Raw genomic sequence first — 19,435 nt, forward strand, 5'->3', positions numbered from 1 at the left:
TAAAACAATATCAAAAAGAAGATATGTTTGCTTTTTTCATATCTGGTGGAATTTAAAAGAGGAATAAAAAGTGAAAAAGCCAACGACACGCCTTGTTCCTAAGTGGTCTCCCTCCCAAGTACTGACTGCGCTCGAACTTGCTTAACTTCCGTGATCGGACGAGAACCGGTGTATTCAGCGTGATATGGCCGTTGCCGACAGTTCTAGTTAATAATTTGAATTTAATTAACCTTCATCCTTATAAAACAACTACAAAAAGAAGATATGTTTGCTTTTTTCATATCTGGTGGAATTTAAAAGAGGAAACAAAAAGGGAAAAGCCAACGGCACGCAGTGTTCAAAAGTACTGACTGCGCTCGACGCTGCTTAACTTCGGTGATCGGACGAGAACCGGTGTTTTCAGCGTGATATGGCCGTTGCCGAGAGCGTTAGTTAATAATTCGAATTTAAATTAAGTGAGACAAATTAACCTTCATCTTTTTAAAACAAAAAAAAAGAAAATATGTTTGCGTTTTTCATATCTATTGGAATTTAAAAGAGGAAAAAAGGTGAAAAAGCCAACGGGACGCACTGTTCCTAAGTGGTCTCCCTCCCAAGTACTGACTGCGCTCGACGCTGCTTAACTTCGGTGATCGGACGAGAACCGGTGTATTCAGCGTGATGTGGCCGTTGCCGACAGTGCTAGTTAATAATTTGAATTTAATTAACCTTCATCTTTATAAAACAATAACAAAAAGAAGATATGCTTGCTTTTTTCATATCTGGTGGAAATTAAAAGAGGAAACAAAAAAAAAAGCCAACGGCACGCAGTGTTACCAAGTACTGACTGAGCTCCACGCTGCTTAACTTCGGTGATCGGACGAGAACCGGTGTTTTCAGCGTGATATGGCCGTTGCCGAGAGTGCTAGTTAATAATTTGAATTTAATTAACCTTCATCTTTATAAAACAATAACAAAAAGAAGATATGTTTGTTTTTTCATATCTGGTGGAATTTAAGAGGAAACAAAAGTGAAAAAGCCAACGGCACGCAGTGTTCCCAAGAACTGACTGCGCTCGACGCTGCTTAACTTCGGTGATCGGACGAGAACCGGTGTTTTCAGCGTGATATGGCCGTTGCCGAGAGTGCTAGTTAATAATTCGAATTTAAATTAAGTGAGACAAATTAACCTTCATCTATTTAAAACAATAACAAAAAGAAAATATGTTTGCTTTTTTCATATCTATTGGAATTTAAAAAAGGAAAAAAATTGAGAAAGCTAACGGTACGCAGTGTTCCTAAGTGGTCTCCCTCCCAAGTACTGACTGCGCTCGACGCTGCTTAACTTCGGTTATCGGACGAGAACCGGTGTAGTCAGCGTGATATGGCTGTTGCCGAGAGTGCTAGTTAATAATTTGAATCTAATTAACCTTCATCTTTATAAAACAATAACAAAAAGATGATATGTTTGCTTTTTGCATATCTGGTGGAATTTAAAAGAGGAAACAAAAAGGAAAAAGCCAACGGCACGCAGTGTTCCCAAGTACTGACTGCGCTCGACGCTGCTTAACTTCGGTGATCGGACGAGAACCGGTGTTTTCAGCGTGATATGGCCGTTGCCGAGAGTGCTAGTTAATATTTCGAATTTAAATTAAGTGAGAAAAATTAACCTTCATCTTTATAAAACAATATCAAAAAGAAGATATGTTTGCTTTTTTCATATCTGGTGGAATTTAAAAGAGGAATTAAAAGTGAAAAAGCCAACGACACGCCTTGTTCCTAAGTGGTCTCCCTCCCAAGTACTGACTGCGCTCGACCTTGCTTAACTTCCGTGATCGGACGAGAACCGGTGTATTCAGCGTGATATGGCCGTTGCCGACAGTTCTAGTTAATAATTTGAATTTAATTAACCTTCATCCTTATAAAACAACTACAAAAAGAAGATATGTTTGCTTTTTTCATATCTGGTGGAATTTAAAAGAGGAAACAAAAAGGGAAAAGCCAACGGCACGCAGTGTTCAAAAGTACTGACTGCGCTCGACGCTGCTTAACTTCGGTGATCGGACGAGAACCGGTGTTTTCAGCGTGATATGGCCGTTGCCGAGAGCGTTAGTTAATAATTCGAATTTAAATTAAGTGAGACAAATTAACCTTCATCTTTTTAAAACAAAAAAAAAAGAAAATATGTTTGCGTTTTTCATATCTATTGGAATTTAAAAGAGGAAAAAAGGTGAAAAAGCCAACGGGACGCACTGTTCCTATGTGGTCTCCCTCCCAAGTACTGACTGTGCTCGACGCTGCTTAACTTCGGTGATCGGACGAGAACCGGTGTATTCAGCGTGATGTGGCCGTTACCGACAGTGATAGTTAATAATTTGAATTTAATTAACCTTCATCTTTATAAAACAATAACAAAAAGAAGATATGCTTGCTTTTTTCATATCTGGTGGAAATTAAAAGAGGAAACAAAAAAAAAAGCCAACGGCACGCAGTGTTACCAAGTACTGACTGAGCTCCACGCTGCTTAACTTCGGTGATCGGACGAGAACCGGTGTTTTCAGCGTGATATGGCCGTTGCCGAGAGTGCTAGTTAATAATTTGAATTTAATTAACCTTCATCTTTATAAAACAATAACAAAAAGAAGATATGTTTGTTTTTTCATATCTGGTGGAATTTAAGAGGAAACAAAAGTGAAAAAGCCAACGGCACGCAGTGTTCCCAAGAACTGACTGCGCTCGACGCTGCTTAACTTCGGTGATCGGACGAGAACCGGTGTTTTCAGCGTGATATGGCCGTTGCCGAGAGTGCTAGTTAATAATTCGAATTTAAATTAAGTGAGACAAATTAACCTTCATCTATTTAAAACAATAACAAAAAGAAAATATGTTTGCTTTTTTCATATCTATTGGAATTTAAAAAAGGAAAAAAATTGAGAAAGCTAACGGTACGCAGTGTTCCTAAGTGGTCTCCCTCCCAAGTACTGACTGCGCTCGACGCTGCTTAACTTCGGTTATCGGACGAGAACCGGTGTAGTCAGCGTGATATGGCTGTTGCCGAGAGTGCTAGTTAATAATTTGAATCTAATTAACCTTCATCTTTATAAAACAATAACAAAAAGATGATATGTTTGCTTTTTGCATATCTGGTGGAATTTAAAAGAGGAAACAAAAAGGAAAAAGCCAACGGCACGCAGTGTTCCCAAGTACTGACTGCGCTCGACGCTGCTTAACTTCGGTGATCGGACGAGAACCGGTGTTTTCAGCGTGATATGGCCGTTGCCGAGAGTGCTAGTTAATATTTCGAATTTAAATTAAGTGAGACAAATTAACCTTCATCTTTATAAAACAATATCAAAAAGAAGATATGTTTGCTTTTTTCATATCTGGTGGAATTTAAAAGAGGAAAAAATTGAGAAAGCTAACGGTACGCTGTGTTCCTAAGTGGTCTCCCTCCCAAGTACTGACTGTGCTCGACGCTGCTTAACTTCGGTTATCGGACGAGAACCGGTGTAGTCAGCGTGATATGGCTGTTGCCGAGAGTGCTAGTTGATAATTTGAATCTAATTAACCTTCATCTTTATAAAACAATAACAAAAAGATGATATGTTTGCTTTTTTCATATCTGGTGGAATTTAAAAGAGGAAACAAAAAGGAAAAAGCCAACGGCACGCAGTGTTCAAAAGTACTGACTGCGCTCGACGCTGCTTAACTTCGGTGATCGGACGAGAACCGGTGTTTTCAGCGTGATATGGCCGTTGCCGAGAGCGTTAGTTAATAATTCGAATTTAAATTAAGTGAGACAAATTAACCTTCATCTTTTTAAAACAAAAAAAAAAAGAAAATATGTTTGCGTTTTTCATATCTATTGGAATTTAAAAGAGGAAAAAAGGTGAAAAAGCCAACGGGACGCACTGTTCCTAAGTGGTCTCCCTCCCAAGTACTGACTGCGCTCGACGCTGCTTAACTTCGGTGATCGGACGAGAACCGGTGTATTCAGCGTGATGTGGCCGTTGCCGACAGTGCTAGTTAATAATTTGAATTTAATTAACCTTCATCTTTATAAAACAATAACAAAAAGAAGATATGCTTGCTTTTTTCATATCTGGTGGAAATTAAAAGAGGAAACAAAAAAAAAAGCCAACGGCACGCAGTGTTACCAAGTACTGACTGAGCTCCACGCTGCTTAACTTCGGTGATCGGACGAGAACCGGTGTTTTCAGCGTGATATGGCCGTTGCCGAGAGTGCTAGTTAATAATTTGAATTTAATTAACCTTCATCTTTATAAAACAATAACAAAAAGAAGATATGTTTGTTTTTTCATATCTGGTGGAATTTAAGAGGAAACAAAAGTGAAAAAGCCAACGGCACGCAGTGTTCCCAAGAACTGACTGCGCTCGACGCTGCTTAACTTCGGTGATCGGACGAGAACCGGTGTTTTCAGCGTGATATGGCCGTTGCCGAGAGTGCTAGTCAATAATTCGAATTTAAAGTAAGTGAGACAAATTAACCTTCATCTTTATAAAACAGTAATAAAATGAAGATATGTTTGCTTTTTTCATATCTGGTGGAATTTAAAAGAGGAAACAAAAAGGAAAAAGCCAACGGCACGCAGTGTTCCCAAGTACTGACTGCGCTCGACGCTGCTTAACTTCGGTGATCGGACGAGAACCGGTGTTTTCAGCGTGATATGGCCGTTGCCGAGAGTGCTAGTTAATAATTCGAATTTAAAGTAAGTGAGACAAATTAACCTTCATCTTTTTAAAACAATAACAAAAAGAAAATATGTTTGCTTTTTTCATATCTATTGGAATTTAAAAGACAAAATAAAAAGTGAAAAAGCTAACGGCAAGCAGTGTTCCTAAGTGGCCTTTCTCCCAAGTACTGACTGCGCTCGACGCTGATTAACTTCGGTGATCGGACGAGAACCGGTGTTTTCAGCGTGATATGGCCGTTTCCGAGAGTGCTAGTTAATAATTCGAATTTAAAGTAAGTGAGACAAATTAACCTTCATCTTTATAAAACAATAACAAAATGAAGTATGTTTGCTTTTTTCATATCTGGTGGAATTTATAAGAGGAAACAAAAAGGAAAAAGCCAACGGCACGCAGTGTTCCCATGTACTGACTGCGCTCGACGCTGCTTAACTTCGGTGATCGGACGAGAACCGGTGTTTTCAGCGTGATATGGCCGTTGCCGAGAGTGCTAGTTAATAATTCGAATTTAAATTAAGTGAGACAAATTAACCTTCATCTATTTAAAACAATAACAAAAAGAAAATATGTTTGCTTTTTTCATATCTATTGGAATTTAAAAGAGGAAAAAATTGAGAAAGCTAACGGTACGCTGTGTTCCTAAGTGGTCTCCCTCCCAAGTACTGACTGCGCTCGACGCTGCTTAACTTCGGTTATCGGACGAGAACCGGTGTAGTCAGCGTGATATGGCTGTTGCCGAGAGTGCTAGTTAATAATTTGAATCTAATTAAACTTCATCTTTATAAAACAATAACAAAAAAGATATGTTTGCTTTTTTCATATCTGGTGGAATTTAAAAGAGGAAACAAAAAGGAAAAAGCCAACGGCACGCAGTGTTCCCAAGAACTTTCTGCGCTCGACGCTGCTTAACTTCGGTGATCGGACGAGAACCGGTGTTTTCAGCGTGATATGGCCGTTGCCGAGAGTGCAAGTTAATATTTCGAATTTAAATTAAGTGAGACAAATTAACCTTCATCTTTATAAAACAATATCAAAAAGAAGATATGTTCGCTTTTTTCATATCTGGTGGAATTTAAAAGAGGAAAAAATTGAGAAAGCAAACGGTACGCTGTGTTCCTAAGTGGTCTCCCTCCCAAGTACTGACTGTGCTCGACGCTGCTTAACTTCGGTTATCGGACGAGAACCGGTGTAGTCAGCGTGATATGGCTGTTGCCGAGAATGCTAGTTAATAATTTGAATCTAATTAACCTTCATCTTTATAAAACAATAACAAAAAGATGATATGTTTGCTTTTTTCATATCTGGTGGAATTTAAAAGAGGAAACAAAAAGGAAAAAGCCAACGGCACGCAGTGTTCCCAAGTACTGACTGCGCTCGACGCAGCTTAACTTCGGTGATCGGACGAGAACCGGTGTTTTCAGCGTGATATGGCCGTTGCCGAGAGTGCTAGTCAATAATTCGAATTTAAAGTAAGTGAGACAAATTAACCTTCATCTTTATAAAACAGTAATAAAATGAAGATATGTTTGCTTTTTTCATATCTGGTGGAATTTAAAAGAGGAAACAAAAAGGAAAAAGCCAACGGCACGCAGTGTTCCCAAGTACTGACTGCGCTCGACGCTGCTTAACTTCGGTGATCGGACGAGAACCGGTGTTTTCAGCGTGATATGGCCGTTGCCGAGAGTGCTAGTTAATAATTCGAATTTAAAGTAAGTGAGACAAATTAACCTTCATCTTTTTAAAACAATAACAAAATGAAGTATGTTTGCTTTTTTCATATCTGGTGGAATTTATAAGAGGAAACAAAAAGGAAAAAGCCAACGGCACGCAGTGTTCCCAAGTACTGACTGCGCTCGACGCAGCTTAACTTCGGTGATCGGACGAGAACCGGTGTTTTCAGCGTGATATGGCCGTTGCCGAGAGTGCTAGTCAATAATTCGAATTTAAAGTAAGTGAGACAAATTAACCTTCATCTTTATAAAACAGTAATAAAATGAAGATATGTTTGCTTTTTTCATATCTGGTGGAATTTAAAAGAGGAAACAAAAAGGAAAAAGCCAACGGCACGCAGTGTTCCCAAGTACTGACTGCGCTCGACGCTGCTTAACTTCGGTGATCGGACGAGAACCGGTGTTTTCAGCGTGATATGGCCGTTGCCGAGAGTGCTAGTTAATAATTCGAATTTAAAGTAAGTGAGACAAATTAACCTTCATCTTTTTAAAACAATAACAAAAAGAAAATATGTTTGCTTTTTTCATATCTATTGGAATTTAAAAGACAAAATAAAAAGTGAAAAAGCTAACGGCAAGCAGTGTTCCTAAGTGGCCTTTCTCCCAAGTACTGACTGCGCTCGACGCTGATTAACTTCGGTGATCGGACGAGAACCGGTGTTTTCAGCGTGATATGGCCGTTTCCGAGAGTGCTAGTTAATAATTCGAATTTAAAGTAAGTGAGACAAATTAACCTTCATCTTTATAAAACAATAACAAAATGAAGTATGTTTGCTTTTTTCATATCTGGTGGAATTTATAAGAGGAAACAAAAAGGAAAAAGCCAACGGCACGCAGTGTTCCCATGTACTGACTGCGCTCGACGCTGCTTAACTTCGGTGATCGGACGAGAACCGGTGTTTTCAGCGTGATATGGCCGTTGCCGAGAGTGCTAGTTAATAATTCGAATTTAAATTAAGTGAGACAAATTAACCTTCATCTATTTAAAACAATAACAAAAAGAAAATATGTTTGCTTTTTTCATATCTATTGGAATTTAAAAGAGGAAAAAATTGAGAAAGCTAACGGTACGCTGTGTTCCTAAGTGGTCTCCCTCCCAAGTACTGACTGCGCTCGACGCTGCTTAACTTCGGTTATCGGACGAGAACCGGTGTAGTCAGCGTGATATGGCTGTTGCCGAGAGTGCTAGTTAATAATTTGAATCTAATTAAACTTCATCTTTATAAAACAATAACAAAAAAGATATGTTTGCTTTTTTCATATCTGGTGGAATTTAAAAGAGGAAACAAAAAGGAAAAAGCCAACGGCACGCAGTGTTCCCAAGAACTTTCTGCGCTCGACGCTGCTTAACTTCGGTGATCGGACGAGAACCGGTGTTTTCAGCGTGATATGGCCGTTGCCGAGAGTGCTAGTTAATATTTCGAATTTAAATTAAGTGAGACAAATTAACCTTCATCTTTATAAAACAATATCAAAAAGAAGATATGTTTGCTTTTTTCATATCTGGTGGAATTTAAAAGAGGAAAAAATTGAGAAAGCTAACGGTACGCTGTGTTCCTAAGTGGTCTCCCTCCCAAGTACTGACTGTGCTCGACGCTGCTTAACTTCGGTTATCGGACGAGAACCGGTGTAGTCAGCGTGATATGGCTGTTGCCGAGAGTGCTAGTTAATAATTTGAATCTAATTAACCTTCATCTTTATAAAACAATAACAAAAAGATGATATGTTTGCTTTTTTCATATCTGGTGGAATTTAAAAGAGGAAACAAAAAGGAAAAAGCCAACGGCACGCAGTGTTCCCAAGTACTGACTGCGCTCGACGCAGCTTAACTTCGGTGATCGGACGAGAACCGGTGTTTTCAGCGTGATATGGCCGTTGCCGAGAGTGCTAGTCAATAATTCGAATTTAAAGTAAGTGAGACAAATTAACCTTCATCTTTATAAAACAGTAATAAAATGAAGATATGTTTGCTTTTTTCATATCTGGTGGAATTTAAAAGAGGAAACAAAAAGGAAAAAGCCAACGGCACGCAGTGTTCCCAAGTACTGACTGCGCTCGACGCTGCTTAACTTCGGTGATCGGACGAGAACCGGTGTTTTCAGCGTGATATGGCCGTTGCCGAGAGTGCTAGTTAATAATTCGAATTTAAAGTAAGTGAGACAAATTAACCTTCATCTTTTTAAAACAATAACAAAAAGAAAATATGTTTGCTTTTTTCATATCTATTGGAATTTAAAAGACAAAAAAAAAAAGTGAAAAAGCTAACGGCAAGCAGTGTTCCTAAGTGGCCTTTCTCCCAAGTACTGACTGCGCTCGACGCTGATTAACTTCGGTGATCGGACGAGAACCGGTGTTTTCAGCGTGATATGGCCGTTGCCGAGAGTGCAAGTTAATATTTCGAATTTAAATTAAGTGAGACAAATTAACCTTCATCTTTATAAAACAATATCAAAAAGAAGATATGTTCGCTTTTTTCATATCTGGTGGAATTTAAAAGAGGAAAAAATTGAGAAAGCTAACGGTACGCTGTGTTCCTAAGTGGTCTCCCTCCCAAGTACTGACTGTGCTCGACGCTGCTTAACTTCGGTTATCGGACGAGAACCGGTGTAGTCAGCGTGATATGGCTGTTGCCGAGAATGCTAGTTAATAATTTGAATCTAATTAACCTTCATCTTTATAAAACAATAACAAAAAGATGATATGTTTGCTTTTTTCATATCTGGTGGAATTTAAAAGAGGAAACAAAAAGGAAAAAGCCAACGGCACGCAGTGTTCCCAAGTACTGACTGCGCTCGACGCAGCTTAACTTCGGTGATCGGACGAGAACCGGTGTTTTCAGCGTGATATGGCCGTTGCCGAGAGTGCTAGTCAATAATTCGAATTTAAAGTAAGTGAGACAAATTAACCTTCATCTTTATAAAACAGTAATAAAATGAAGATATGTTTGCTTTTTTCATATCTGGTGGAATTTAAAAGAGGAAACAAAAAGGAAAAAGCCAACGGCACGCAGTGTTCCCAAGTACTGACTGCGCTCGACGCTGCTTAACTTCGGTGATCGGACGAGAACCGGTGTTTTCAGCGTGATATGGCCGTTGCCGAGAGTGCTAGTTAATAATTCGAATTTAAAGTAAGTGAGACAAATTAACCTTCATCTTTTTAAAACAATAACAAAATGAAGTATGTTTGCTTTTTTCATATCTGGTGGAATTTATAAGAGGAAACAAAAAGGAAAAAGCCAACGGCACGCAGTGTTCCCAAGTACTGACTGCGCTCGACGCAGCTTAACTTCGGTGATCGGACGAGAACCGGTGTTTTCAGCGTGATATGGCCGTTGCCGAGAGTGCTAGTCAATAATTCGAATTTAAAGTAAGTGAGACAAATTAACCTTCATCTTTATAAAACAGTAATAAAATGAAGATATGTTTGCTTTTTTCATATCTGGTGGAATTTAAAAGAGGAAACAAAAAGGAAAAAGCCAACGGCACGCAGTGTTCCCAAGTACTGACTGCGCTCGACGCTGCTTAACTTCGGTGATCGGACGAGAACCGGTGTTTTCAGCGTGATATGGCCGTTGCCGAGAGTGCTAGTTAATAATTCGAATTTAAAGTAAGTGAGACAAATTAACCTTCATCTTTTTAAAACAATAACAAAAAGAAAATATGTTTGCTTTTTTCATATCTATTGGAATTTAAAAGACAAAATAAAAAGTGAAAAAGCTAACGGCAAGCAGTGTTCCTAAGTGGCCTTTCTCCCAAGTACTGACTGCGCTCGACGCTGATTAACTTCGGTGATCGGACGAGAACCGGTGTTTTCAGCGTGATATGGCCGTTTCCGAGAGTGCTAGTTAATAATTCGAATTTAAAGTAAGTGAGACAAATTAACCTTCATCTTTATAAAACAATAACAAAATGAAGTATGTTTGCTTTTTTCATATCTGGTGGAATTTATAAGAGGAAACAAAAAGGAAAAAGCCAACGGCACGCAGTGTTCCCATGTACTGACTGCGCTCGACGCTGCTTAACTTCGGTGATCGGACGAGAACCGGTGTTTTCAGCGTGATATGGCCGTTGCCGAGAGTGCTAGTTAATAATTCGAATTTAAATTAAGTGAGACAAATTAACCTTCATCTATTTAAAACAATAACAAAAAGAAAATATGTTTGCTTTTTTCATATCTATTGGAATTTAAAAGAGGAAAAAATTGAGAAAGCTAACGGTACGCTGTGTTCCTAAGTGGTCTCCCTCCCAAGTACTGACTGCGCTCGACGCTGCTTAACTTCGGTTATCGGACGAGAACCGGTGTAGTCAGCGTGATATGGCTGTTGCCGAGAGTGCTAGTTAATAATTTGAATCTAATTAAACTTCATCTTTATAAAACAATAACAAAAAAGATATGTTTGCTTTTTTCATATCTGGTGGAATTTAAAAGAGGAAACAAAAAGGAAAAAGCCAACGGCACGCAGTGTTCCCAAGAACTTTCTGCGCTCGACGCTGCTTAACTTCGGTGATCGGACGAGAACCGGTGTTTTCAGCGTGATATGGCCGTTGCCGAGAGTGCTAGTTAATATTTCGAATTTAAATTAAGTGAGACAAATTAACCTTCATCTTTATAAAACAATATCAAAAAGAAGATATGTTTGCTTTTTTCATATCTGGTGGAATTTAAAAGAGGAAAAAATTGAGAAAGCTAACGGTACGCTGTGTTCCTAAGTGGTCTCCCTCCCAAGTACTGACTGTGCTCGACGCTGCTTAACTTCGGTTATCGGACGAGAACCGGTGTAGTCAGCGTGATATGGCTGTTGCCGAGAGTGCTAGTTAATAATTTGAATCTAATTAACCTTCATCTTTATAAAACAATAACAAAAAGATGATATGTTTGCTTTTTTCATATCTGGTGGAATTTAAAAGAGGAAACAAAAAGGAAAAAGCCAACGGCACGCAGTGTTCCCAAGTACTGACTGCGCTCGACGCAGCTTAACTTCGGTGATCGGACGAGAACCGGTGTTTTCAGCGTGATATGGCCGTTGCCGAGAGTGCTAGTCAATAATTCGAATTTAAAGTAAGTGAGACAAATTAACCTTCATCTTTATAAAACAGTAATAAAATGAAGATATGTTTGCTTTTTTCATATCTGGTGGAATTTAAAAGAGGAAACAAAAAGGAAAAAGCCAACGGCACGCAGTGTTCCCAAGTACTGACTGCGCTCGACGCTGCTTAACTTCGGTGATCGGACGAGAACCGGTGTTTTCAGCGTGATATGGCCGTTGCCGAGAGTGCTAGTTAATAATTCGAATTTAAAGTAAGTGAGACAAATTAACCTTCATCTTTTTAAAACAATAACAAAAAGAAAATATGTTTGCTTTTTTCATATCTATTGGAATTTAAAAGACAAAAAAAAAAGTGAAAAAGCTAACGGCAAGCAGTGTTCCTAAGTGGCCTTTCTCCCAAGTACTGACTGCGCTCGACGCTGATTAACTTCGGTGATCGGACGAGAACCGGTGTTTTCAGCGTGATATGGCCGTTGCCGAGAGTGCTAGTTAATAATTCGAATTTAAAGTAAGTGAGACAAATTAACCTTCATCTTTATAAAACAATAACAAAATGAAGTATGTTTGCTTTTTTCATATCTGGTGGAATTTATAAGAGGAAACAAAAAGGAAAAAGCCAACGGCACGCAGTGTTCCCAAGTACTGACTGAGCTCCACGCTGCTTAACTTCGGTGATCGGACGAGAACCGGTGTTTTCAGCGTGATATGGCCGTTGCCGAGAGTGCTAGTTAATAATTCGAATTTAAATTAAGTGAGACAAATTAACCTTCATCTATTTAAAACAATAACAAAAAGAAAATATGTTTGCTTTTTTCATATCTATTGGAATTTAAAAGAGGAAAAAAATTGAGAAAGCTAACGGTACGCAGTGTTCCTAAGTGGTCTCCCTCCCAAGTACTGACTGCGCTCGACGCTGCTTAACTTCGGTTATCGGACGAGAACCGGTGTAGTCAGCGTGATATGGCTGTTGCCGAGAGTGCTAGTTAATAATTTGAATCTAATTAAACTTCATCTTTATAAAACAATAACAAAAAAGATATGTTTGCTTTTTTCATATCTGGTGGAATTTAAAAGAGGAAACAAAAAGGAAAAAGCCAACGGCACGCAGTGTTCCCAAGTACTGACTGCGCTCGACGCTGCTTAACTTCGGTGATCGGACGAGAACCGGTGTTTTCAGCGTGATATGGCCGTTGCCGAGAGTGCTAGTTAATATTTCGAATTTAAATTAAGTGAGACAAATTAACCTTCATCTTTATAAAACAATATCAAAAAGAAGATATGTTTGCTTTTTTCATATCTGGTGGAATTTAAAAGAGGAAAAAAAAGTGAAAAAGCCAACGACACGCCTTGTTCCTAAGTGGTCTCCCTCCCAAGTACTGACTGCGCTCGCCCTTGCTTAACTTCCGTGATCGGACGAGAACCGGTGTATTCAGCGTGATATGGCCGTTGCCGACAGTTCTAGTTAATAATTTGAATTTAATTAACCTTCATCCTTATAAAACAACTACAAAAAGAAGATATGTTTGCTTTTTTCATATCTGGTGGAATTTAAAAGAGGAAACAAAAAGGGAAAAGCCAACGGCACGCAGTGTTCAAAAGTACTGACTGCGCTCGACGCTGCTTAACTTCGGTGATCGGACGAGAACCGGTGTTTTCAGCGTGATATGGCCATTGCCGAGAGCGTTAGTTAACAATTCGAATTTAAATTAAGTGAGACAAATTAACCTTCATCTTTTTAAAACAATAAAAAAAAGAAAATATGTTTGCGTTTTTCATATCTATTGGAATTTAGAAGAGGAAAAAAGGTGAAAAAGCCAACGGGACGCACTGTTCCTAAGTGGTCTCCCTCCCAAGTACTGACTGCGCTCGACGCTGCTTAACTTCGGTGATCGGACGAGAACCGGTGTATTCAGCGTGATATGGCCGTTGCCGACAGTGCTAGTTAATAATTTGAATTTAATTAACCTTCATCTTTATAAAACAATAACAAAAAGAAGATATGCTTGCTTTTTTCATATCTGGTGGAAATTAAAAGAGGAAACAAAAAAAAAGCCAACGGCACGCAGTGTTCCCAAGTACTGACTGAGCTCCACGCTGCTTAACTTCGGTGATCGGACGAGAACCGGTGTTTTCAGCGTGATATGGCCGTTGCCGAGAGTGCTAGTTAATAATTTGAATTTAATTAACCTTCATCTTTATTAAACAATAACAAAAAGAAGATATGCTTGCTTTTTTCATATCTGGTGGAAATTAAAAGAGGAAACAAAAAAAAGCCAACGGCACGCAGTGTTCCCAAGTAGTGACTGAGCTCCACGCTGCTTAACTTCGGTGATCGGACGAGAACCGGTGTTTTCAGCGTGATATGGCCGTTGCCGAGAGTGCTAGTTAATAATTTGAATTTAATTAACCTTCATCTTTATAAAACAATAACAAAAAGAAGATATGTTTGTTTTTTCATATCTGGTGGAATTTAAGAGGAAACAAAAGTGAAAAAGCCAACGGCACGCAGTGTTCCCAAGAACTGACTGCGCTCGACGCTGCTTAACTTCGGTGATCGGACGAGAACCGGTGTTTTCAGCGTGATATGGCCGTTGCCGAGAGTGCTAGTTAATAATTCGAATTTAAATTAAGTGAGACAAATTAACCTTCATCTATTTAAAACAATAACAAAAAGAAAATATGTTTGCTTTTTTCATATCTATTGGAATTTAAAAGAGGAAAAAAATTGAGAAAGCTAACGGTACGCAGTGTTCCTAAGTGGTCTCCCTCCCAAGTACTGACTGCGCTCGACGCTGCTTAACTTCGGTTATCGGACGAGAACCGGTGTAGTCAGCGTGATATGGCTGTTGCCGAGAGTGCTAGTTAATAATTTGAATCTAATTAAACTTCATCTTTATAAAACAATAACAAAAAAGATATGTTTGCTTTTTTTATATCTGGTGGAATTTAAAAGAGGAAACAAAAAGGAAAAAGCCAACGGCACGCAGTGTTCCCAAGTACTGACTGCGCTCGACGCTGCTTAACTTCGGTGAACGGACGAGAACCGGTGTTTTCAGCGTGATATGGCCGTTGCCGAGAGTGCTAGTTAATAATTCGAATTTAAATTAAGTGAGACAAATTAACCTTCATCTATTTAAAACAATAACAAAAAGAAAATATGTTTGCTTTTTTCATATCTATTGGAATTTAAAAGAGGAAAAAATTGAGAAAGGTAACGGTACGCTGTGTTCCTAAGTGGTCTCCCTCCCAAGTACTGACTGCGCTCGACGCTGCTTAACTTCGGTTATCGGACGAGAACCGGTGTATTCAGCGTGATATGGCCGTTGCCGACAGTGCTAGTTAATAATTTGAATTTAATTAACCTTCATCCTTATAAAACAACTACAAAAAGAAGATATGGTTGCTTTTTTCATATCTGGTGGAATTTAAAAGAGGAAACAAAAAGGGAAAAGCCAACGGCACGCAGTGTTCAAAAGTACTGACTGCGCTCGACGCTGCTTAACTTCGGTGATCGGACGAGAACCGGTGTTTTCAGCGTGATATGGCCGTTGCCGAGAGTGCTAGTTACTATTTCGAATTTAAATTAAGTGAGACAAATTAACCTTCATCTTTATAAAACAATATCAAAAAGAAGATATGTTTGCTTTTTTCATATCTGGTGGAATTTAAAAGAGTAAAAAAAAGTGAAAAAGCCAACGACACGCCTTGTTCCTAAGTGGTCTCCCTCCCAAGTACTGACTGCGCTCGACCTTGCTTAACTTCCGTGATCGGACGAGAACCGGTGTATTCAGCGTGATATGGCCGTTGCCGACAGTGCTAGTTAATAATTTGAATTTAATTAACCTTCATCCTTATAAAACAACTACAAAAAGAAGAAATGTTTGCTTTTTTCATATCTGGTGGAATTTAAAAGAGGAAACAAAAAGGGAAAAGCCAACGGCACGCAGTGTTCAAAAGTACTGACTGCGCTCGACGCTGCTTAACTTCGGTGATCGGACGAGAACCGGTGTTTTCAGCGTGATATGGCCGTTGCCGAGAGCGTTAGTTAATAATTCGAATTTAAATTAAGTGAGACAAATTAACCTTCATCTTTTTAAAACAATAAAAAAAAGAATATATGTTTGCGTTTTTCATATCTATTGGAATTTAAAAGAGGAAAAAAGGTGAAAAAGCCAACGGGACGCACTGTTCCTAAGTGGTCTCCCTCCCAAGTACTGACTGCGCTCGACGCTGCTTAACTTCGGTGATCGGACGAGAACCGGTGTATTCAGCGTGATATGGCCGTTGCCGACAGTGCTAGTTAATAATTTGAATTTAATTAACCTTCATCTTTATAAAACAATAACAAAAAGAAGATATGTTTGCTTTTTTCATATCTGGTGGAAATTATAAGAGGAAACAAAAAAAAAGCCAACGGCACGCAGTGTTCAAAAGTACTGACTGCGCTCGACGCTGCTTAACTTCGGTGATCGGACGAGAACCGGTGTTTTCAGCGTGATATGGCCGTTGCCGAGAGTGCTAGTTAATAATTCGAATTTAAATTAAGTGAGACAAATTAACCTTCATCTTTTTAAAACAATAACAAAAAGAAAATATGTTTACTTTTTTCATATCTATTGGAATTTAAAAGACAAAAAAAAGTGAAAAAGCTAACGGCAAGCAGTGTTCCTAAGTGGCCTCCCTCCCAAGTACTGACTGCGCTCGACGCTGATTAACTTCGGTGATCAGACGAGAACCGGTGTTTTCAGCGTGATATGGCCGTTGCCAGAGTGTTAGTTAATAATTCGAATTTAAAGTAAGTGAGACAAATTAACCTTCATCTTTATAAAAGAATAACAAAATGAAGTATGTTTGCTTTTTTCATATCTGGTGGAATTTAAAAGAGGAAACAAAAAGGAAAAAGCCAACGGCACGCAGTGTTCCCAAGTACTGACTGCGCTCGACGCTGCTTAACTTCGGTGATCGGACGAGAACCGGAGTTTTCAGCGTGATATGGACGTTGCCGAGAGTGCTAGTTAATAATTCGAATTTAAATTAAGTGAGACAAATTAACCTTCATCTTTATAAAACAATAACAAAATGAAGTATGTTTGCTTTTTTCATATCTGGTGGAATTTAAAAGAGGAAACAAAAAGGAAAAAGCCAACGGCACGCAGTGTTCCCAAGTACTGACTGCGCTCGACGCTGCTTAACTTCGGTGATCGGACGAGAACCGGTGTTTTCAGCGTGATATGGCCGTTGCCGAGAGTGCTAGTTAATAATTCGAATTTAAATTAAGTGAGACAAATTAACCTTCATCTATTTAAAACAAGAACAAAAAGAAAATATGTTTGCTTTTTTCATATCTATTGGAATTTAAAAGAGGAAAAAATTGAGAAAGGTAACGGTACGCTGTGTTCCTAAGTGGTCTCCCTCCCAAGTACTGACTGCGCTCGACGCTGCTTAACTTCGGTTATCGGACGAGAACCGGTGTATTCAGCGTGATATGGCCGTTGCCGACAGTGCTAGTTAATAATTTGAATTTAATTAACCTTCATCCTTATAAAACAACTACAAAAAGAAGATATGGTTGCTTTTTTCATATCTGGTGGAATTTAAAAGAGGAAACAAAAAGGGAAAAGCCAACGGCACGCAGTGTTCAAAAGTACTGACTGCGCTCGACGCTGCTTAACTTCGGTGATCGGACGAGAACCGGTGTTTTCAGCGTGATATGGCCGTTGCCGAGAGTGCTAGTTAATAATTCGAATTTAAATTAAGTGAGACAAATTAACCTTCATCTTTTTAAAACAATAACAAAAAGAAAATATGAGTGCTTTTTTCATATCTATTGGAATTTAAAAGACAAAAAAAGTGAAAAAGCTAACGGCAAGCAGTGTTCCTAAGTGGCCTCCCTCCCAAGTACTGACTGCGCTCGACGCTGATTATCTTCGGTGATCAGACGAGAACCGGTGTTTTCAGCGTGATATGGCCGTTGCCGAGAGTGTTAGTTAATAATTCGAATTTAAAGTAAGTGAGACAAATTAACCTTCATCTTTATAAAAGAATAACAAAATGAAGTATGTTTGCTTTTTTCATATCTGGTGGAATTTATAAGAGGAAACAAAAAGGAAAAAGCCAACGGCACGCAGTGTTCCCATGTACTGACTGCGCTCGACGCTGCTTAACTTCGGTGATCGGACGAGAACCGGTGTTTTCAGCGTGATATGGCCGTTGCCGAGAGTGCTAGTTAATAATTCGAATTTAAATTAAGTGAGACAAATTAACCTTCATCTATTTAAAACAATAACAAAAAGAAAATATGTTTGCTTTTTTCATATCTATTGGAATTTAAAAGAGGAAAAAATTGAGAAAGCTAACGGTACGCTGTGTTCCTAAGTGGTCTCCCTCCCAAGTACTGACTGCGCTCGACGCTGCTTAACTTCGGTTATCGGACGAGAACCGGTGTAGTCAGCGTGATATGGCTGTTGCCGAGAGTGCTAGTTAATAATTTGAATCTAATTAAACTTCATCTTCATAAAACAATAACAAAAAAGATATGTTTGCTTTTTTCATATCTGGTGGAATTTAAAAGAGGAAACAAAAAGGAAAAAGCCAACGGCACGCAGTGCTCCCAAGTACTGACTGCGCTCGACGCTGCTTAACTTCGGTGATCGGACGAGAACCGGTGTTTTCAGCGTGATATGGCCGTTGCCGAGAGTGCTAGTTACTATTTCGAATTTAAATTAAGTGAGACAAATTAACCTTCATCTTTATAAAACAATATCAAAAAGAAGATATGTTTGCTTTTTTCATATCTGGTGGAATTTAAAAGAGGAAAAAAAAGTGAAAAAGCCAACGACACGCCTTGTTCCTAAGTGGTCTCCCTCCCAAGTACTGACTGCGCTCGACCTTGCTTAACTTCCGTGATCGGACGAGAACCGGTGTATTCAGCGTGATATGGCCGTTGCCGACAGTGCTAGTTAATAATTTGAATTTAATTAACCTTCATCCTTATAAAACAACTACAAAAAGAAGATATGTTTGCTTTTTTCATATCTGGTGGAATTTAAAAGAGGAAACAAAAAGGGAAAAGCCAACGGCACGCAGTGTTCAAAAGTACTGACTGCGCTCGACGCTGCTTAACTTCGGTGATCGGACGAGAACCGGTGTTTTCAGCGTGATATGGCCGTTGCCGAGAGTGCTAGTTAATAATTCGAATTTAAATTAAGTGAGACAAATTAACCTTCATCTTTTTAAAACAATAACAAAAAGAAAATATGTTTACTTTTTTCATATCTATTGGAATTTAAAAGACAAAAAAAAGTGAAAAAGCTAACGGCAAGCAGTGTTCCTAAGTGGCCTCCCTCCCAAGTACTGACTGCGCTCGACGCTGATTATCTTCGGTGATCAGACGAGAACCGGTGTTTTCAGCGTGATATGGCCGTTGCCAGAGAGTTAGTTAATAATTCGAATTTAAAGTAAGTGAGACAAATTAACCTTCATCTTTATAAAAGAATAACAAAATGAAGTATGTTTGCTTTTTTCATATCTGGTGGAATTTAAAAGAGGAAACAAAAAGGAAAAAGCCAACGGCACGCAGTGTTCCCAAGTACTGACTGCGCTCGACGCTGCTTAACTTCGGTGATCGGACGAGAACCGGTGTTTTCAGCGTGATATGGACGTTGCCGAGAGTGCTAGTTAATAATTTGAATTTAAATTAAGTGAGACAAATTAACCTTCATCTTTATAAAACAATAACAAAATGAAGTATGTTTGCTTTTTTCATATCTGGTGGAATTTAAAAGAGGAAACAAAAAGGAAAAAGCCAACGGCACGCAGTGTTCCCAAGTACTGACTGCGCTCGACGCTGCTTAACTTCGGTGATCGGACGAGAACCGGTGTTTTCAGCGTGATATGGCCGTTGCCGAGAGTGCTAGTTAATAATTCGAATTTAAATTAAGTGAGACAAATTAACCTTCATCTATTTA

The 19,435-nt window shown here is 38.9% G+C and overlaps 81 pseudogenes; all 81 read right to left on the minus strand.

Annotated features, from left to right (window-relative positions):
• Window positions 1–77: 77 nt before the first annotated feature.
• On the minus strand, window positions 78–196 carry LOC149591624 (5S ribosomal RNA; annotated as a pseudogene).
• Window positions 197–318: 122 nt separating this feature from the next.
• Window positions 319–421, minus strand: LOC149591625 (5S ribosomal RNA; annotated as a pseudogene).
• Window positions 422–555: 134 nt separating this feature from the next.
• LOC149591626 (5S ribosomal RNA) lies at window positions 556–674 on the minus strand (annotated as a pseudogene).
• A 120-nt stretch (window positions 675–794) lies between these two features.
• On the minus strand, window positions 795–897 carry LOC149591627 (5S ribosomal RNA; annotated as a pseudogene).
• A 119-nt stretch (window positions 898–1,016) lies between these two features.
• On the minus strand, window positions 1,017–1,119 carry LOC149591628 (5S ribosomal RNA; annotated as a pseudogene).
• A 136-nt stretch (window positions 1,120–1,255) lies between these two features.
• On the minus strand, window positions 1,256–1,374 carry LOC149591629 (5S ribosomal RNA; annotated as a pseudogene).
• A 122-nt stretch (window positions 1,375–1,496) lies between these two features.
• On the minus strand, window positions 1,497–1,599 carry LOC149591630 (5S ribosomal RNA; annotated as a pseudogene).
• Window positions 1,600–1,736: 137 nt separating this feature from the next.
• On the minus strand, window positions 1,737–1,855 carry LOC149591631 (5S ribosomal RNA; annotated as a pseudogene).
• A 122-nt stretch (window positions 1,856–1,977) lies between these two features.
• On the minus strand, window positions 1,978–2,080 carry LOC149591632 (5S ribosomal RNA; annotated as a pseudogene).
• A 135-nt stretch (window positions 2,081–2,215) lies between these two features.
• Window positions 2,216–2,334, minus strand: LOC149591633 (5S ribosomal RNA; annotated as a pseudogene).
• A 120-nt stretch (window positions 2,335–2,454) lies between these two features.
• LOC149591634 (5S ribosomal RNA) lies at window positions 2,455–2,557 on the minus strand (annotated as a pseudogene).
• Window positions 2,558–2,676: 119 nt separating this feature from the next.
• LOC149591635 (5S ribosomal RNA) lies at window positions 2,677–2,779 on the minus strand (annotated as a pseudogene).
• Window positions 2,780–2,915: 136 nt separating this feature from the next.
• LOC149591636 (5S ribosomal RNA) lies at window positions 2,916–3,034 on the minus strand (annotated as a pseudogene).
• Window positions 3,035–3,156: 122 nt separating this feature from the next.
• Window positions 3,157–3,259, minus strand: LOC149591637 (5S ribosomal RNA; annotated as a pseudogene).
• A 135-nt stretch (window positions 3,260–3,394) lies between these two features.
• LOC149591638 (5S ribosomal RNA) lies at window positions 3,395–3,513 on the minus strand (annotated as a pseudogene).
• Window positions 3,514–3,635: 122 nt separating this feature from the next.
• LOC149591639 (5S ribosomal RNA) lies at window positions 3,636–3,738 on the minus strand (annotated as a pseudogene).
• Window positions 3,739–3,874: 136 nt separating this feature from the next.
• LOC149591640 (5S ribosomal RNA) lies at window positions 3,875–3,993 on the minus strand (annotated as a pseudogene).
• A 120-nt stretch (window positions 3,994–4,113) lies between these two features.
• LOC149591641 (5S ribosomal RNA) lies at window positions 4,114–4,216 on the minus strand (annotated as a pseudogene).
• A 119-nt stretch (window positions 4,217–4,335) lies between these two features.
• On the minus strand, window positions 4,336–4,438 carry LOC149591642 (5S ribosomal RNA; annotated as a pseudogene).
• Window positions 4,439–4,575: 137 nt separating this feature from the next.
• Window positions 4,576–4,678, minus strand: LOC149591643 (5S ribosomal RNA; annotated as a pseudogene).
• Window positions 4,679–4,816: 138 nt separating this feature from the next.
• On the minus strand, window positions 4,817–4,935 carry LOC149591644 (5S ribosomal RNA; annotated as a pseudogene).
• Window positions 4,936–5,071: 136 nt separating this feature from the next.
• On the minus strand, window positions 5,072–5,174 carry LOC149591645 (5S ribosomal RNA; annotated as a pseudogene).
• A 135-nt stretch (window positions 5,175–5,309) lies between these two features.
• Window positions 5,310–5,428, minus strand: LOC149591646 (5S ribosomal RNA; annotated as a pseudogene).
• A 120-nt stretch (window positions 5,429–5,548) lies between these two features.
• Window positions 5,549–5,651, minus strand: LOC149591647 (5S ribosomal RNA; annotated as a pseudogene).
• A 135-nt stretch (window positions 5,652–5,786) lies between these two features.
• On the minus strand, window positions 5,787–5,905 carry LOC149591648 (5S ribosomal RNA; annotated as a pseudogene).
• Window positions 5,906–6,027: 122 nt separating this feature from the next.
• On the minus strand, window positions 6,028–6,130 carry LOC149591649 (5S ribosomal RNA; annotated as a pseudogene).
• A 137-nt stretch (window positions 6,131–6,267) lies between these two features.
• Window positions 6,268–6,370, minus strand: LOC149591650 (5S ribosomal RNA; annotated as a pseudogene).
• A 136-nt stretch (window positions 6,371–6,506) lies between these two features.
• On the minus strand, window positions 6,507–6,609 carry LOC149591651 (5S ribosomal RNA; annotated as a pseudogene).
• Window positions 6,610–6,746: 137 nt separating this feature from the next.
• On the minus strand, window positions 6,747–6,849 carry LOC149591652 (5S ribosomal RNA; annotated as a pseudogene).
• Window positions 6,850–6,987: 138 nt separating this feature from the next.
• LOC149591653 (5S ribosomal RNA) lies at window positions 6,988–7,106 on the minus strand (annotated as a pseudogene).
• Window positions 7,107–7,242: 136 nt separating this feature from the next.
• LOC149591654 (5S ribosomal RNA) lies at window positions 7,243–7,345 on the minus strand (annotated as a pseudogene).
• A 135-nt stretch (window positions 7,346–7,480) lies between these two features.
• LOC149591655 (5S ribosomal RNA) lies at window positions 7,481–7,599 on the minus strand (annotated as a pseudogene).
• A 120-nt stretch (window positions 7,600–7,719) lies between these two features.
• LOC149591656 (5S ribosomal RNA) lies at window positions 7,720–7,822 on the minus strand (annotated as a pseudogene).
• Window positions 7,823–7,957: 135 nt separating this feature from the next.
• On the minus strand, window positions 7,958–8,076 carry LOC149591657 (5S ribosomal RNA; annotated as a pseudogene).
• A 122-nt stretch (window positions 8,077–8,198) lies between these two features.
• LOC149591658 (5S ribosomal RNA) lies at window positions 8,199–8,301 on the minus strand (annotated as a pseudogene).
• Window positions 8,302–8,438: 137 nt separating this feature from the next.
• Window positions 8,439–8,541, minus strand: LOC149591659 (5S ribosomal RNA; annotated as a pseudogene).
• A 139-nt stretch (window positions 8,542–8,680) lies between these two features.
• On the minus strand, window positions 8,681–8,799 carry LOC149591660 (5S ribosomal RNA; annotated as a pseudogene).
• A 135-nt stretch (window positions 8,800–8,934) lies between these two features.
• LOC149591661 (5S ribosomal RNA) lies at window positions 8,935–9,053 on the minus strand (annotated as a pseudogene).
• A 122-nt stretch (window positions 9,054–9,175) lies between these two features.
• On the minus strand, window positions 9,176–9,278 carry LOC149591662 (5S ribosomal RNA; annotated as a pseudogene).
• A 137-nt stretch (window positions 9,279–9,415) lies between these two features.
• On the minus strand, window positions 9,416–9,518 carry LOC149591663 (5S ribosomal RNA; annotated as a pseudogene).
• A 136-nt stretch (window positions 9,519–9,654) lies between these two features.
• On the minus strand, window positions 9,655–9,757 carry LOC149591664 (5S ribosomal RNA; annotated as a pseudogene).
• Window positions 9,758–9,894: 137 nt separating this feature from the next.
• On the minus strand, window positions 9,895–9,997 carry LOC149591665 (5S ribosomal RNA; annotated as a pseudogene).
• Window positions 9,998–10,135: 138 nt separating this feature from the next.
• Window positions 10,136–10,254, minus strand: LOC149591666 (5S ribosomal RNA; annotated as a pseudogene).
• Window positions 10,255–10,390: 136 nt separating this feature from the next.
• Window positions 10,391–10,493, minus strand: LOC149591667 (5S ribosomal RNA; annotated as a pseudogene).
• A 135-nt stretch (window positions 10,494–10,628) lies between these two features.
• Window positions 10,629–10,747, minus strand: LOC149591668 (5S ribosomal RNA; annotated as a pseudogene).
• A 120-nt stretch (window positions 10,748–10,867) lies between these two features.
• On the minus strand, window positions 10,868–10,970 carry LOC149591669 (5S ribosomal RNA; annotated as a pseudogene).
• A 135-nt stretch (window positions 10,971–11,105) lies between these two features.
• On the minus strand, window positions 11,106–11,224 carry LOC149591670 (5S ribosomal RNA; annotated as a pseudogene).
• A 122-nt stretch (window positions 11,225–11,346) lies between these two features.
• LOC149591671 (5S ribosomal RNA) lies at window positions 11,347–11,449 on the minus strand (annotated as a pseudogene).
• Window positions 11,450–11,586: 137 nt separating this feature from the next.
• LOC149591672 (5S ribosomal RNA) lies at window positions 11,587–11,689 on the minus strand (annotated as a pseudogene).
• A 138-nt stretch (window positions 11,690–11,827) lies between these two features.
• On the minus strand, window positions 11,828–11,946 carry LOC149591673 (5S ribosomal RNA; annotated as a pseudogene).
• Window positions 11,947–12,082: 136 nt separating this feature from the next.
• On the minus strand, window positions 12,083–12,185 carry LOC149591674 (5S ribosomal RNA; annotated as a pseudogene).
• A 136-nt stretch (window positions 12,186–12,321) lies between these two features.
• On the minus strand, window positions 12,322–12,440 carry LOC149591675 (5S ribosomal RNA; annotated as a pseudogene).
• Window positions 12,441–12,560: 120 nt separating this feature from the next.
• Window positions 12,561–12,663, minus strand: LOC149591676 (5S ribosomal RNA; annotated as a pseudogene).
• A 137-nt stretch (window positions 12,664–12,800) lies between these two features.
• LOC149591677 (5S ribosomal RNA) lies at window positions 12,801–12,919 on the minus strand (annotated as a pseudogene).
• Window positions 12,920–13,041: 122 nt separating this feature from the next.
• Window positions 13,042–13,144, minus strand: LOC149591678 (5S ribosomal RNA; annotated as a pseudogene).
• A 136-nt stretch (window positions 13,145–13,280) lies between these two features.
• On the minus strand, window positions 13,281–13,399 carry LOC149591679 (5S ribosomal RNA; annotated as a pseudogene).
• Window positions 13,400–13,518: 119 nt separating this feature from the next.
• LOC149591680 (5S ribosomal RNA) lies at window positions 13,519–13,621 on the minus strand (annotated as a pseudogene).
• A 118-nt stretch (window positions 13,622–13,739) lies between these two features.
• Window positions 13,740–13,842, minus strand: LOC149591681 (5S ribosomal RNA; annotated as a pseudogene).
• Window positions 13,843–13,961: 119 nt separating this feature from the next.
• LOC149591682 (5S ribosomal RNA) lies at window positions 13,962–14,064 on the minus strand (annotated as a pseudogene).
• A 136-nt stretch (window positions 14,065–14,200) lies between these two features.
• Window positions 14,201–14,319, minus strand: LOC149591683 (5S ribosomal RNA; annotated as a pseudogene).
• Window positions 14,320–14,439: 120 nt separating this feature from the next.
• LOC149591684 (5S ribosomal RNA) lies at window positions 14,440–14,542 on the minus strand (annotated as a pseudogene).
• A 135-nt stretch (window positions 14,543–14,677) lies between these two features.
• On the minus strand, window positions 14,678–14,796 carry LOC149591685 (5S ribosomal RNA; annotated as a pseudogene).
• A 122-nt stretch (window positions 14,797–14,918) lies between these two features.
• On the minus strand, window positions 14,919–15,021 carry LOC149591686 (5S ribosomal RNA; annotated as a pseudogene).
• A 137-nt stretch (window positions 15,022–15,158) lies between these two features.
• On the minus strand, window positions 15,159–15,277 carry LOC149591687 (5S ribosomal RNA; annotated as a pseudogene).
• A 122-nt stretch (window positions 15,278–15,399) lies between these two features.
• On the minus strand, window positions 15,400–15,502 carry LOC149591688 (5S ribosomal RNA; annotated as a pseudogene).
• A 136-nt stretch (window positions 15,503–15,638) lies between these two features.
• On the minus strand, window positions 15,639–15,757 carry LOC149591689 (5S ribosomal RNA; annotated as a pseudogene).
• A 119-nt stretch (window positions 15,758–15,876) lies between these two features.
• On the minus strand, window positions 15,877–15,979 carry LOC149591690 (5S ribosomal RNA; annotated as a pseudogene).
• Window positions 15,980–16,115: 136 nt separating this feature from the next.
• Window positions 16,116–16,234, minus strand: LOC149591691 (5S ribosomal RNA; annotated as a pseudogene).
• A 135-nt stretch (window positions 16,235–16,369) lies between these two features.
• LOC149591692 (5S ribosomal RNA) lies at window positions 16,370–16,472 on the minus strand (annotated as a pseudogene).
• Window positions 16,473–16,608: 136 nt separating this feature from the next.
• Window positions 16,609–16,711, minus strand: LOC149591693 (5S ribosomal RNA; annotated as a pseudogene).
• A 135-nt stretch (window positions 16,712–16,846) lies between these two features.
• Window positions 16,847–16,965, minus strand: LOC149591694 (5S ribosomal RNA; annotated as a pseudogene).
• A 122-nt stretch (window positions 16,966–17,087) lies between these two features.
• Window positions 17,088–17,190, minus strand: LOC149591695 (5S ribosomal RNA; annotated as a pseudogene).
• Window positions 17,191–17,325: 135 nt separating this feature from the next.
• LOC149591696 (5S ribosomal RNA) lies at window positions 17,326–17,444 on the minus strand (annotated as a pseudogene).
• Window positions 17,445–17,580: 136 nt separating this feature from the next.
• On the minus strand, window positions 17,581–17,683 carry LOC149591697 (5S ribosomal RNA; annotated as a pseudogene).
• Window positions 17,684–17,818: 135 nt separating this feature from the next.
• Window positions 17,819–17,937, minus strand: LOC149591698 (5S ribosomal RNA; annotated as a pseudogene).
• Window positions 17,938–18,057: 120 nt separating this feature from the next.
• LOC149591699 (5S ribosomal RNA) lies at window positions 18,058–18,160 on the minus strand (annotated as a pseudogene).
• A 137-nt stretch (window positions 18,161–18,297) lies between these two features.
• On the minus strand, window positions 18,298–18,416 carry LOC149591700 (5S ribosomal RNA; annotated as a pseudogene).
• Window positions 18,417–18,538: 122 nt separating this feature from the next.
• Window positions 18,539–18,641, minus strand: LOC149591701 (5S ribosomal RNA; annotated as a pseudogene).
• Window positions 18,642–18,777: 136 nt separating this feature from the next.
• On the minus strand, window positions 18,778–18,896 carry LOC149591702 (5S ribosomal RNA; annotated as a pseudogene).
• A 135-nt stretch (window positions 18,897–19,031) lies between these two features.
• LOC149591703 (5S ribosomal RNA) lies at window positions 19,032–19,134 on the minus strand (annotated as a pseudogene).
• Window positions 19,135–19,270: 136 nt separating this feature from the next.
• Window positions 19,271–19,373, minus strand: LOC149591704 (5S ribosomal RNA; annotated as a pseudogene).
• Between the last annotated feature and the right edge of the window lie 62 nt (window positions 19,374–19,435).

Source organism: Phalangium opilio, unplaced genomic scaffold, assembly GCF_054372755.1.
Source record: "Phalangium opilio isolate 3A_F unplaced genomic scaffold, DU_Popi_V2 ptg000505l_1, whole genome shotgun sequence".
Lineage (NCBI taxonomy): Eukaryota > Metazoa > Arthropoda > Arachnida > Opiliones > Phalangiidae > Phalangium > Phalangium opilio.